A 15,717-nucleotide genomic window follows, 5' to 3' on the forward strand; every position below is an offset into this window, starting at 1 on the left:
ATTGGGACAACTTCAGTTTTCAGTAAAAAGTTCTTGATCATACCGCATGTGTTGAAAAATTCGGGCTTTTTGTTTGACAATCACTAATCTGAACAGGATTCATAGTCAATTGAGGAGACAAAGTACAGTGCAGATCATCTATGATGATGCTTTTCTTTAAGGGCACTAACTACTCACTTTTAAACTGAATACCTTTATTATACATGCATTGCATGCTTGCATTTTTTTGTAGCTTTTTTCCATCAATATTTGTTTTCAATATCATCACGTCTATATTGCAAAAAAGCAAAGCATGTTGTGACTAATTATCATGACAGTCCCTGAATTGAGAACAGATCAAGACATTTATGAAACTCTCTACCATAAGGTGGCTGAATGTGATTTGCAGTGCTAGGTTAATGTGAATCTATGCATAGGTAAGTATTGGCAATGCAAATTCCCATCCAGACTCAAGTTCTATTGCGTAGGCTCATAGCCCAGTTTCCGAAACCATTATCACCACAGGTACCTGTGCAAAACTGTGTACAGAATTTATGAGCCTACTGCAATTGTCCAAGTGTCTGGAAAACAACAAAGAGGAAATATTTTTAAAAAATAATCAGAACATTAACAGTAAATTTCGGTGCACATCACAAATACTAAGCTAGCATCATATAAGACTGCTTATTTTCAATGAAAAGAATGCTTATGCTCATTTTTTAAAGTATCTACTATGAATTCAAATTGTATAAACATGTTTTGAGTCACTTTTCTGATTGCAACAAAGTGACAATGTGACAAGGTGAGCCCTGGGGTTTACATACATGTGTTGTCCTGAAGAGGAAGTAAAAATCATTTCTTTCTTAGTGTCTTATTCTTGCACATCTGAACCTACCACTTATTTTCCTACCTTTCTATATTTACATTTTTTCGTGCCATAAAATCTCTTACAAAGAGAAGGGTGAAAATGTGCAGCAAAGTGTCCATCAGCTAAAATCATAACTTCATTTTTTTTAATAAAAACAGCTAATAGGATGCTCTCAGGCATGGGACTTCTAGCTACTTGCTTTGATGTTTTCTTTGTAAACAAAACTTAATCTCAGTGTTGTTTTGCATGATTTTGCCTAATAATGAGTTTTGCTGACTAACGGTGTTATAGACAAGAATCTCTTTACTTCAAAGGCTAGGATCCACCCGACATTTTTGAATATCATTAAAGTATTCAGGAAAGCAAAGTGGTGCGTATTCCACCACAGTAAAAATAATTATTCCTGAGTCCAGTGCTAAGCATGATATAAGTTATCACTCCTACCTTTGGCATTTTATGCATGCTTTTCATTCAGTACAGAAATTTGCAAGTGTTTCCTTTCAGCTTGACATGAAAACACCAGTAAAATATTTCTATTAGTTGTAATATTTCCATATAATCCTTTCTGAATTTTCTCTTACATAAAATCTGAGGCTTAATCCTTGAATGATTGCATGCGTCTGAATATCTAAAGCAATGTCTGATTCATTCCTGCAACACAAATGCCATCAATAAAAACTTGCCTGATTCAGAGCTATGTGTACTTTGAGTATGAAATAGCCACATGTAAGAAAAAAGCAAATTGTGGCTGTGGGAACAGAAGGCTCAATGCACAAAACTGCCTGTGAAAGGCATTTTATTCTCTCCCAGTAAAACTATGCAGTTTGTTTTGCTTGTACTTTGATATTCTATGCTACTTCAAAAGTGAAAAAAAATGATACACCATGTGATAATTTTATCATTAAAATAAAAGGAAAAGAAAATTGTAATATTTTACTCAGTTTCTGTATTAGGCATTATTATTAATAACTACCCTATTAATGTACACATGGAAAGGTCTTCTCTTGGGCTGGAATTTATTTTATTGCTTTTCTTTCTTTGGCTAATAAGTTGGAAAAATGCACTTAAAAGCAGTTTATGTTGAAGTAAGCGCAGCAAATAGTGAATCAAGCGATATTTAAAGAAAAAACTTTACCAGTTCTCAAAGGTAGCACACATCAGACAAAAGTTTTAGAATGTCACTCTGCTCTTGTCCTGCTCTCATACTCTCTCATTTAATTCACCCCCTTCCCTATGCACACTCGCACACACAGATAGTCAATTGCTGGGTAACAAAAGCAACAACAAGAGATAGAAGTGACTGTCACACTCCTTCAAAAGGATTTTAGAAGAAGGTAATATGTGTGTATATGTATATGTCACTTATGTACATACACACAGAGACATATATATACAAATACTGAAATATATAACATATATAAAATGGAATATTTCCTAGCACTGGGGAAAATAAGAGGTGAGTGCTATCCACAGCAGAAAACGGAATCAGCTAGGCTTTAGCACCATGATCTGGAAGTGATGCTATGTTATGTTATGTTATATGTTATGCTATATGTTATATGTTAGTGTTCTATGAGAAAAGGACACCTAAGAAGAAATGCCAGCTTGTGGTGCCCTCCCTCTCATTCTGGCTCACTTCTCCTCGTCTAGCACGAAGGCTAGCACAAGCTGGCATCCTGACACAGTCTGAACGTGGCTACTTCAAAAAACCTTCCATGAAAACAAAACCAATCCAGCTCATGGCTTCTCCACTACTGACCTGCTTTACTTTATCCTCTGTAATATTCCACCATTCAAGATGTGCTCACTCTTAACACAGTCTTTTTTGCCTCATCAATACTCTTGCATGAAGTTTCATCAATAGCTAATTAACATAAACCACCTGTATATAATCCAAGGGATAGGCAAGACAGATGGTTGCAAAAGCTTTAGATCAGTCTCTTCTGTTTTTAAAAAAATCAAAGTCACCTACCTCTAGCATTTGTATGGAGATACAAATTAGTCACCTCTTATTTTCCCTCAATATAGATTTTCCAAATAGGCATAGAAATCTGCACAGATATTTATTCAGTAATATAATAACAGGTAAATTTACACCCTGAAAAATTACAATTTGAAGACCGCAAGCCAAAGTTAATTGATTAAAGAAAAGTTATTCAAGGTTCCTATACTTCCAAAAGCATCCACATGATTTCCATCTGAAGTAGGCTTGAGTTTGAAAACACAGTACAGAAAAGAAGTCCCCACATTAGGTACAGTGCCTGTCGTCTTTGCAACCACCTGAACCAATTTAGCACTAAACAAAAACCATTGCTTGTACCCATAAAGTCCATGGTCTGCCCAAATCTCTGTCCAAAAAGAAGTTCAAAATCACCGGACATGTCACATTTACCTTGATGAACAGAACAGAGGGCTGCTTTTGTCATGCAATGGAGAACAGACCTGCTGTTTAGTGATGGATATTAACAGCCCAAAACAAACAAACAAACAAACAAATCAACTTTGACATTGTTTATTTCAATGTAATTACCTTGATAAATTTTCTTGTTATTCAAAATAAAACTTTCCTAGTTGTTTTATTTTAAAAGTACCACTCAGGCTCAGAATCTCCTGTATGCAAGATTTCAGCATGTAGTGGCAGCTAGGCTAAGGCTTGGGTGTTGGAATTGCACAGTGCTTTTGTTTATCCTATTATTTTCTACTGACAACTCTATAGAAGTTCCCAATTACAAATGTTGCTGTTGGGAAGAGAACACTCTGCCAGCCAAATCCCAAAGGATTCATGTAGCTCAGTATATTTTAATGGCAGTCAGTGGGTTGCAGGTATACTGCAAATGCTTATTATCACTCAGGCTGTGGACCAAATTGAAGACAAGATACAACAAGAAATGCTGACTAATGCTGGCAAAAAGGAAGACAAGAAGTACAACAAAATATTTCCCTGGAGGTAGTAAAATAGATACGGGAAAATCTATGTTGGTGTATAGGGTTGCAGCCTGCTGTTTGTCCAGTGAAGCAATCAGAGAGCAACTAGACTTTATATTAGAGGACTTCCTGTGTGCAAATGGAATCAGTGGGTGTCATATCACATAGCAAGACTGAGCTGGAAAAAGTAAAGTCAAAGTGTCTCATGCTATATCTGTTCTTGGCTGCCAAAGTTGTCCTAGTGTGTGATGGCTACCTGGAGGTGAGTTATAGCAGCCTGAAACTATTCTCACTCATTATCTAGAACTCAGAGCTGTGAAGGTAGGAGTTAAGCTGCACTATCTTTTCTCACCCTCCAAGCACCTACTATGATTTTAGCTTTGCTAGTCCCAAGAGTGGTGACCAGTGACCATGTCTGGCCTCAAAAGGAGAAACAGGCTGGCACTGTGTCCCCAGTCAAAGAAGTCACCACTGAGATCAAGTGACTAAGTTTGGGAAACAGAACTGAATAGGAAATATGAGGGTTGGTGGAAGGTGTCTCATATCACCCAAGAGCATTATGCCAAGGCTTTTGGAAAGGTGATCTTATTCAAAAAAAGCAGTCAAGAGAAGATCTACTCTTGTCCTTGTTACGGTTATCATTGAAATCATTAGGAATGTTGAGAATTTTTATCTTTCCTAACCTTTCCTTGTACTTTTTTCTCATATTTCTAGATTTTATTAATGAGAGCTTGTCTTCCTACCTGATTTTCTATTTCATCATGGGTTTTCACATTTCTGTATTTCCAGGACGCGTGAACGACAGCTGAAGTAACACGCATTTACCTAGGTATCTGTCATGTCACCTTATCTGCGTGCTAGTTCAAAATTACATGGTGCTCATGTTTAGCTCATCTTTTTATGTGAAGAAGCTCTACAGCTGTAATTTTTCTGTCAGAGCTGCTGGACTACTTCTGTTTCTTTTGGGTTATTTTTGATGCATTGAGCAAAACTCTGTATAGCCTATTCATTTTGAAATTATGCCGATGACTTACGTAATGACATAGCCTTTACTCTTTTCTGTGCTTCTCTTTACACATCTCCCTAAGAATTCGATACTACAGCCTAATATTCTCTCCACTAAATATCTGAAAATATAAATATAGGCTGTTAGAGCTTTTCAGCACTTTTTAAAAAACATTTTCAAATTAATTTCATCAAGTTTAAAACAACCCCCACTGATTTACACATGTTAAAACAGAGTTTCACTGGCTATTTAGTAAAGTTTCATTTATTAATTTGGTAGAGCCAGCTGACAGAATGTTCCCATCCTTGCTGGCTGATTTTTATTCTCAAGTCTACAGGAGGAGTGAGGAGTCAGAAGTTACAGCTTGGCAACTAAGATGTGGAAATCCTGCTTAATTTGGTGTGCTCTCCTATAAGGACATTTTTTTGCCTTTTGTTAGAAGTTCTTGCCATTAATTGCAAAGAATAACATGATTGGTAAAAAAGACTAACTGTTGTGCTGTGATATTCAACATGTAAACACACTTATAAAAATATATACTCTAAAATGCCATTAACTATCAAAGTATATTTCTGATTAAAATTCAATTTCTTTTAGGTAAGAAAACAACATGTATTTGTAATAATGGTTTGCACTAATACTGCCCTATTAACTGTTTTGATGTGAGGCTCTTGGAGAATACTTTTGAATAAGCTATGAAATCCTTCAGCTTTTGTTGCAAAAGGATGTCTACATCACATTTCATAACCCTTAGGTCTTTTCTTCGATATCTTTTGGGAACCTCTCCAACAAACCCACAACATAAACAAGGGTGAAATCCTGATCCTTTTGAAATAAATGAGCTTTGTCATGGTCTTCAGTCAATTCAGGATTCATTTCTTATGTAAATGCAGTTTAAAAAATGGAAAGTAAATTCCTTAGGGAGTTTCATTACGTGAAAACAAGAAAATGTGAAGCTAGTAATATGCTTTCATTTCATTTATTGTTATAGATTTGGCTAGCTTTTAATATGGCTAAAATCCATCAATTGCTCATAATACCTTATTTTTTAGTTAATTCGTTAAAAGTTGAATATGCACTTACAGATGCTTATGTGCAAAATTATATAGCAGGGTTAATTTTGTTAAAGAATAGTGCATGTAGAAATGTTCTCCACTACATGAATTTGTATTTCAAAACCTCATTCAAATCAAAATTAGCCTTGCTGCTCAGCTCGTCAGGCATCTCCTTCATGTTTACCCTAAGGTCCTTTTTACCATCCTGGAACAATGATAAACAATGTTCAAATGCCTACGGTTCTACATACACAGTCACATTTCAGTTTTATATCATCAAAAAGGGACTTTGAATGCAAACTAGGTTTTTGTGAAGCACCCATCTTTAATTCAGTATTTAATATCCCATTTCGTTCAGTGTTTTTATGTTAACAGAATCTTAAAGTATTAATGTTACTCTTGGAGGATGGCTTAGCTGTTATTCGTGACAGTTCTCCTGTATGCTATACAAAAACAAAATTAGCACAGCTACAGCTTGTTAATGTATCTGGCACTAAACATGAGGACTTGGGATTACTGGGCCTTTTGGCAGCAATGTACCAGCAATGCTGTATGACTGGTTTGGTAGCCTTGTGATTATCACCCCATGATAACCTCAGAGCTCAATTTATTACTTAGCAGGTCAGAAACTAGTGAAAATACTGCAGACTTCATATTTCTCAATAATGCTGTTCCCAAACAAGATTGGTTTATTGAGCTAAAAGCTCTTAACTATCCTTTCTTGGCCAAAAACAATTAGTACTATATAAAGGCTTGGGAAAAAAAAAAAAAGGAGAGCAACAGAGAACTATGCGGCCTGTGCTTTTTCCAGAGGCAATTAGTGCGGAAGATTAAGAGTCAGCTCTGGTCCATATTTTATAATGCCACAGTAGTATTGCCAGGAGCACATGCTTCTTGCCATAGCACAGTTATTCACAAAGTTTTATTTGAGGAGATAGACATGTCTGACTCTCAATGACTTAACGCAAGCCCACTGCATACAGACTAGTGCATTTTTCCAAGGCTCACACACTGAATCCAAATACCCTGTTCCCATTTACTCTTATGTTCTCACAAATACCGACAAGACTGACAGTATTTCAGCTAACAGCGTGTCTGCCCCACATGTGCAGAAACCAGCAGTACACACAGCACCTGTCATGTGCACCTGTGGTTGAAAAGTCATAGAAAGACCTCTTAAGTTCCTTATAAGAAAGATGCTTCAGTCCCATAATCATCTTCACGGCCTTCTGCTGGGCTCTTTCCAGTAGTTCCTTGTCTTTCTTGAACTGAGGAGCCCAGAGCTGGACACAGGTGTGTTTCCCCCAAATCCTTCTCCTTAGGGCTGCTCTCAATCAACTAATCTCCCAAATGATATTAGAGATTGCCCTTACCTAGGTGCAGGACCTTGCACTTGACCTTGCTGAACTTCATGAGGTTTGCATGGGCCTCCTCCTCAAGCCTGCCATGGTCCCTCTGAATGGCATACAAATAGGATGTCCAGATAGATCACACCTCTAGTTCTTCCCTTGACCACTGATGCCGCCTCTCTATCATAGAAGGCCACTAGATTAGTCAGGCACAATTTGCCCATGGTGAAGTCATGTTGATTATCTCTGATCACCTCCTTATCATCCTTATGTTTCAATATATGGATCCATATGTTTCAACCTTTTGATTGGTGTATACTCACTGATCAAGGAGAGACAACTGATGAAGCCTTCTTCCTCCAGCTACAGAAGGCTTTGCGCTCACAAGCTCTCATCCTACTCAGGGACTTCAACCACCCCAACATATGCTGGAGAAGTAGTACAGCAAGCTGTAGGCAATCCAGGAGACTTCCGGAGTGCATTGAAGATAATTTCTTAGTCCAGTTGATAGAGATCCCACACGAGGAGAAGCAATACTGGACCTTATGGTCACCAATACAAGTGAACTCATCGGTGACATTAGGATCAGTGGCAGCCTGGGCTGCAGTGATCATGTACTGGTGGAGTTCAAGGTCCAGAGAGATATGCGACAGGTGAGGAATATAGTCAGGACACTAAATTTCAGGGAAGTGGACTTCTAGCTCTTCAAGGAATTACTTGCTAGGACCCCTAGGATGTGGTCCTCCAAGACAAGGGAGCGGAGCGGAGCTGGAAAATATTTAAGGAAGCTTTCCACAGAGCACAAGAGTGCTCAGTCCCCTTATGCAGAAAATCAGGCAGGAAAGGGAAGACACCAGCATGGCTGAGTCGAGATCTGCTGGTTAAACTAAAAAAAGAAGAAGGAATTGCACAGTCAGTGTAAGCAGGGACAGGGAACCTGGGACGTGTATAGAATCACTGCCCGGTTGTGTAGGGATGAAGTCAGGAAGGCCAAGGTGCAGCTGGAACTGAACTTGGCAAGGGAAGTAAAGACTAACAAGAATGGCTTTTACAGGTACATTAATCAAAATAGGAAGATCATCAAGTCCAATCATATAGGCTGAGGTATTCAACAATTTTTTGCCTCAGTCTTCACCAATAACTGCTCTCATCACCCCTTTTGGGTCATGGGACAGCAAGATGGTGACCATGGGGTAAACCCCCTCCCACAGTAGAGGAAGATCAGGTTTGCGAACACCTGAGAAGCTTCAACATATATAAGTCCATGGGACCTGATGAGATGCGTCCCAGAGTCCTGAGGGAATTGGCAGATGTGGTTTCCAAGTCACTCTCCGTGATATTTGAAAAGTCATGGCAGTCAGGAGAAGTCCCTGGTGACTGGAACAAGGGTAACGTTGTGCCCATTTTTAAAAAGGGTAGAGAAGATGACTCTGAGAACTACCAACCTGTCAACCTCACCTCTGTGCCTGGGAAGATCATGGAACAGATCTTTCTAGAAGCTATGCTAAAGCACATGGAGGGTAGGGAGGTGATTAATGGCAGCCAGCATGGCTTCACCAGGGGCAAGTCCTGCCTGACCAGCTTGGTGGCTTTGTATGATGGGGTAACCGCAGCAGTGGACACGGGTAAATCGACGGATGTGATTTATCTAGACTTCTGTAAGGCCTTCGACACAGTCCCACACAATATCTTTCTCTCTAAATTGGAGAGATACAGATTTGATGGGTGGACAATACAGTGGATAAGAAACTGGTTGGATGGTCATCTTCAGAGAGTAGTGATCAATGGCTCAAAGTCCAGATGGAGATCCATGACAAGTGGTGTCCCTCAGGGATCCATACTGGGACTGGTGCTGTTCAATATCTTTATCAGTGATATTGACAGTGAGATTGAGTGCACCCTCAGCAAATTTGCAGATTACACCAAGCTGAGTGGTGTAGTTGCCACACCGGAAGGATGGGATGTCATCCAGAGGGACCTATACAGGCTGGAGAAGTGGGCCTCTGAGAACCTCATGGGATTCAACGAGGCCAAGTGCAAGGTACTGCACCTGGGTCGGGACAATCCCCATTTTCAGTACTTGATGGGGGATGACGTGCTTGAGAGCAGCCCTGCAGAGAAGGGCTTGGGGGTGCTGGTCAATAAGAAGCTCAACATGTGCTGGCACTGTGCGCTCGCAGCCCAGAAGCCCAACCGTGTCCTGGGCTGCATCCAAAGAATCGTGGCCAGCAGGTTGAGGGAAGTGATTCTACCCCTCTGTTCCTCTCTTGTGGGACCTCATGTGGAATACTGTGTCCAGTTCTGGAACCCTCAACTTAAGAAGGATATGGAGCTGTTGGAACGGGTCCAGAGGAGGGCTACAAAGATGATCGGAGGGCTGGAGCACCTTCCATATGAGGACAGGCTGAGAGAGTTGGGCTTGTTTAGCCTGGAGAAGAGAAGGCTCCCAGGAGATCTTATAAGTGACCTTCCAGTACCTGAAGGGGCTACAGGAAAGCTGGAGATGGGCTATTCATAAAGGCTTGTGGGGATAGGATGTGGGGAAATGAGTATAAACTGGAGAGGGGCAGATTTAGACTGGACATTAGGAAGAATTTCTTCACCACGAGAGTGGTGAGACACAGGCACAGGTTGCCGAGGCAGGTTGTGGCTGCCCCATCCTTGGAAGTGTTCAAGGCCAGGCTGGATGGGGCCTCGGGCAGCCTGATCGAGTGAGAGATGTCTCTGCCCATGGCAGGAGGGTTGGAACTAGATGATCTTTAAGGTCCCTTCCAACACTGACTATACTATGATACTATGATATATCTTCCAGGAGGATATGTCCCACGATCTTACCAGGCACAGAGGAGAAGCTGACTGTTCAGTAGTTCCCAGAGTACTCTTTTTACCCTTTTTAAAAGTGGATGTGATGTTTCCCTGTTCCCTTTTTTAAAAATATTTTTAAGAACATTCTTTAATAGGCCTCATTTATTATTGTGTATTAGGCCTCTTTTATTATTATTTATTTTATTTATTATTATTTATTATTGCTTCTGCCAACTTTCATGAAAACTAAAAAATTAGCAAGTTGTTAGAAAATTTTATTCAACATTTTTGCTAGGAAAATTAATTAAATACAGCGCACTCTGCATGCAGAGCTATTTAAATATTTTTCATTAAATAAAACCTCTAAAAATGGGTATTCTCTGAAGGAAGAGATTATAATTCATATAGATCCTGTTAGAGGAAGAATTCATGTAAAATTAGAAATGGATTAACCATATCGTTTGCAACAGTTCTTTCCTAGTTTGAAAATCCACTCCCTATTTCAGCATAATAAAGCTTTATTTATTATGCTTATCAGTATTATGCTCCAGAAACACATGCTGAAGGTGAAATATAATCTTAATTCTGTACAACTTTGATGTAGATATTACGTGAGTTGATTACAGTTTTAATAATTTATGCAAAGTAATCTATACAAAAGGATTGAGTTAAATAAATCTATTTTAGGTAAGACATTTAGTAACAATAGTAGTAACAACACAATGTAATACATGTGAAAACCAGCAAGAGTTTTCACGCATATATTTTCTTGCATTTCTGACCTCAGTTATTCTTAATGCTAATGTGCTATGCTGTGCGCATTTAGATGTAGTTTAGAAATTGCATACATTTTTGGCCCAGAACAACTTCATCAGAAAGCTGTAAGTACAGGAAATCTTTTATTTTCAAAATTGCACAGAAAAGCAATATTCACAACAGTGTATTATTCAAATGTATCATCAATTGATGCATGCTTTCATAATTCTCATTGCTTCTCCTGGCTATGAATTTCTTTTCTTGCCTTTCATCATACGTCACTGTCACCTTTTACACAGTTCTCACACAAAGAGGCTAAATTTTCTAAGTTTTCAGAGTAGTTAAAATTATTTTCCAATGTATGCCCTTTTCCTTCCCAGTTGCTTTTCATGTCCTGACTCATAATGAGCTTCACTGAGGACATGAGTATGCTATCCCGCTTATCCACGTTCAGAAAAGCAAATAGTCAGTCAGCCAAAGTTCATTGCAAATTATAATATGACTAGTAGGAGGAGAAGAGCTGCTTTGATTGAAAAAAAAATCCATCAAATTGGGAACAAAAAATATCTCCAAGGATTTTCCCACACAATAAGTAGGCTTCAAAAAGAACACGGAAGAGACTACCAGCAGTAGAAAGGACCTGATGTTACATTAAAGTACTTAAATGAAGGCTTAGTTGCAGAAGTAACTGAAACCCATGTTTTCCCTTTCCTACGTGACTGCTCTTCACAACAAGCTATAACCTCACTCTGACTACAGTCATGTTTGTAGTCATGATCTAGTGAACCCACTCTGATTACTAGAGCAACTGTCTCAGTAAGTGAAGGTTTATATCTTCTTAAGTAGACTTCTCTTGTCCATATTTTCTTAACATTCTGAATAATCAAGATTCAGCTTTGCTTATGGTTATAGCTGCTGCTAATCCGGTTAGCTATTTATCTTTCGAAGTTCAGCTGGAATGATAAAGAGGAAGTAATCTATTGAAATAGAGAAACTAAATAAAATTACGATGATTAAATATTTTCAGTCTACATAATGTTTATCTTGTGCAAATAGCATAAGGAGTAACAAATATGATTCTATTGTAGGCTCTTCAGTAAAATGTATCATATCTACGTAGAAACATTTAACCAGCATAACAACTTCTTGTTACAATAAATTACCTCCAATAAATCTTAGATTTGGTGTGTATTTACAAAGAATGATCATGGTTAGTTAAAAAATAACCGTATAGGTGCTATATAAAATTGAAGTGCTTTAAATTAGCTGTCAAATGTGGAAAAGATGAAGAAGCTGAGAAATTTTTCATCATACACAATGTGATAAAGCTTGTGTGTATCAAAGACATCATATTGTTCGCTACTGCTTTTACTGGGTGTATTAATAAAGTTCTAGCTATAATAATTGCTGCAATGAACAGGACACTTTCTAAACTGAACTCAGTAACTATGTATTTCTATATGTATATCAATATCTATGACCTACAACTATAGGGATACAGTCTTCAAACCTATGGACTAAAAATTAGGTATTGAATTGAATTTGTAACTGGGAATAGCTGCCTACATCCTTTTATTAAGTTATGGAGAAATCATTATCACCTAGAAGTAAATGTAAATGTATCATATTTTTTGTCACATTTTATTAACACAGCTTTAGAAATGAGCCTAGTTATTTCATCAAGTTCTTCATGATACTCAGTATAAAACAGTGCAGACTTTAGAATAAGATTAGATGTTCAGGGAGATTATTTCCCTCTCAAGCCATATAATTCCCAAATGAGTATGCAATTTGAGAAAATCAACTATGCAAGGATGAGAGTATAAAATCAAATCATTTATACGTGTCATCTTTCAACAATCTTTTTCTTGCTGATAAAATATCTGAAAGTCTATTTTGCTTAATATGAACTCCAAAATATTCTCAACCACTTCGATTAAAAACAAGGCTTTTTCCCCATACATGAACTTAGATGTCTAAAAATGTCTTCAGTTATCAGTAGAACTAAACAAATAGGAAATAATTTGTTTAGCACCATTTCACTTTTTAAGTGGGATATTTTAAAACTTGAACTTTGAGCGCTTATGGGATGGGAAAGGAAATCACAGAGAGCACTGGCTCTGAGAAGTGCCAGGTAATTACCTCAGACTTCTCATAAGAGTATAATTACTTGATTCTGTTTCTTTAATGAAGGGAATCTTTAACTGTCTAAACAGGGGTGGTGACGTAAAAGTAAGGAAGAGACTTAGCCCTAGTTTGCAGCTTTTGACTGTGCTTCAGAATGACTACGAAAACTGGAGAAACTGCAAATTTTTTCATATGCATAACTTGGAAAACAATAACTTCTAATGCATGTAAGTACATGCATTTTTCTTCACAGTACTGAGACTGCCTTTTGGCATGGATGGGATTGAGTGATGTCATTAAATTGTTGGATGTATTTATTAGCGCCATCTTCTAAGAATTTTTGCTCACCATTGTAATCTAGTCAAGCCATCATATTTCATATCACTTGAGACTCAAATCAGTATTTCCTTTTAATAAGGGTCATAGCTGGAATTACTTTCCTGATTTCATAGTTCAATGATATTTAAATATGCCTAGCTCAAAGAGAAAAACAAAATAAAATAAAAAATGTGTCTGCTTGTGTAATGTAGTAGTGATAGAAAAAGAAAACAGATCTCACCTGATTGCAGAGGCAAAAGTGTATTTATAACACGAATGGTAAATTGTTGTGGCTTTCTTCGTAGAGGAAGAAACTATAGTAAAACTGGCATTAAACACTTCCTTATCTGAAGTCCTTGAACATGGAGGAAATATGGAAATCTGGTGAAAGAGAGGGGCACTGGGGGATACACTCTTGAAATCTCCATTTTAAAGTTGACTCTAAATGCATAATCTCAGAGTTACTGAGCTCCAGGTTTTATTTGATAACACAAACACTGATGATCAGGCCTAGAAATGGATGGTTGTGGCTGGTTTACAGTATTTTTTATTCCCCCCCTTTCTCAGTGGTTGTGCAGAGAGAAGGGGCAGCATCTGATTTGGGAGGAGAAGGAGGGTTGCTGTAGGAATGCAGTTCATGAAATGCAATTTCTTTTCTTGAAGATACTCATGCATACTAAACAAGTCCTGTCCACAATAAGTGACTATTCTGACCCCATGGCTCTAAAATCCCTTTGAATGTCATTGAGGGGATATGGCTGTTATGCTTCACTGAAAGCTGCAGGATTTCTTTTCAAGAAAACTGAGAGCTGTTTGATGAGTAGCGTTTGAAAAGTAGAATATTTATTTGAAGACAAGTTGTAAAAATAACTGAGACTTTGTTATAGATTAAATAGAAGGAAGTAAGAAAGAGAGAAAAGAGAAGGAAGGAACGAAGGAAGGAAGGAAGGAAGGAGAAAGAAGGAAAGGAAGGAAGGAAGGAAGAAATTAAAGATAAGAGAGAAAAGAAGCCCTGTTTATATGATCAATGTCCTCTACATACACATGTGCATGTACAGCTATTATTCTGCGGAACATGTACTGCCCTCGCCCTGTGTGATCTAATCAGAAACATGATATCTGCTGCACTTCTGCCAAAAGAAAAAACATTTATCAGGCAGTAAAAGAGGTTTGAGTTACGTCTCCCAGTGTGAAAACGTTACATCAGTTTGCATCTGTCCTAGAGCCACATGACAGTCTGTAGTCAGCTTTTGAATTGCGGAGTCATGTGCACGCTCAATGTAACAACGCAAATGGATTTCAAAGGAAAGGGGATTCCACTGCTGAGGGAGCCATTCTCAAAAGTTAATATTTAATTCTATCTTTTCTCAGTGAATTTTGCTACATTACACATGAAAATTAATACTTGGGAAAAAAAAGAATGAAACACTGTTGCACATATAGAAAGCTCATTCTCTGTCTGCAGAACACTGTTCATTAAGTTGCCACATGAATGTGTGATTTAAAAATATTACATATTGATATTGTAGTCTGGCCACCAGTTGATTAAAGTTACATGGTATTTTGAAGGAAAACAGCCATTTCTTACAAAATAGTTGGTGATAAAAGGCAGGTGTTGAAACAGTGACTGGAAACGGAAGGGTAATATTGTGTTCAGGTGTTTGAGTTTTGTTCCATCAACATAAGTGGTTTATTTAGTAGAAAGATGGTATCACAGCTCTAGTCATTGCAATTAATAGTAACTGAAACAAGAAGAATGCATTTGACTAAAATTGTTCTCCATTCCAATTCTCCAAAGTTTTTAATCATCCAAAGATGCAGGAATTAAGAATTTTTCTCAGGACTTTCCATAAATCATCAAATAATTAGCACAGGGAAATTAGAAGAGGAACAAGAAAATGCCTTTGGCTATCCTGTATATAGGTAGGGCACATCTGCAGCTCTATAATATCCTTATGATGTAACACTTGGTGGAGTTGCCATTAGGTCTTCACAATGCAGAGACATGCTGGACGTGGTCAGAAACTCTGCAGACGTAAAACTCTAATACCATATTCACTCACGGGAGTAAAAGAGTGTAATTTCATTATCCTTTTATTTGACATTCATTTTCTTTCATCAGTAAAAAATTTTTCATATTAGCAACAACTAGTTCTCCCTTCTTAATAAAGCATGAAGGATATTTCATTGGATTTTATAATTAAAAGTATCTTCAAAGATATTCAAAAGAGGCCAGTGCTATTTAACCAATTAGATCATAATAACCGTCACCCATGGTGCGGACGGTTCTTGCAGCACCCTTCACTTCTTTGCTAAAATTTCAAACAACATCAGCTTTGGGAAAAAGGAGCAAGTGGAACTGTTTTTCAAAGACTGAAAATTTTCAGCTGTCTGTTATCACATGAGACCTCAGCAAGGACAAGATCTGTTTCTTTTTCTCAGTTTCGAGCTACCTAGTTGTCATGCGGCCCCCATCTACAAAAACACAAAGATGTACAGAATAGCTTCATACAATCATGGCCATTGTGT

This window comes from Cuculus canorus, chromosome 2, assembly GCF_017976375.1.
Source record: "Cuculus canorus isolate bCucCan1 chromosome 2, bCucCan1.pri, whole genome shotgun sequence".
NCBI classification, from domain to species: domain Eukaryota; kingdom Metazoa; phylum Chordata; class Aves; order Cuculiformes; family Cuculidae; genus Cuculus; species Cuculus canorus.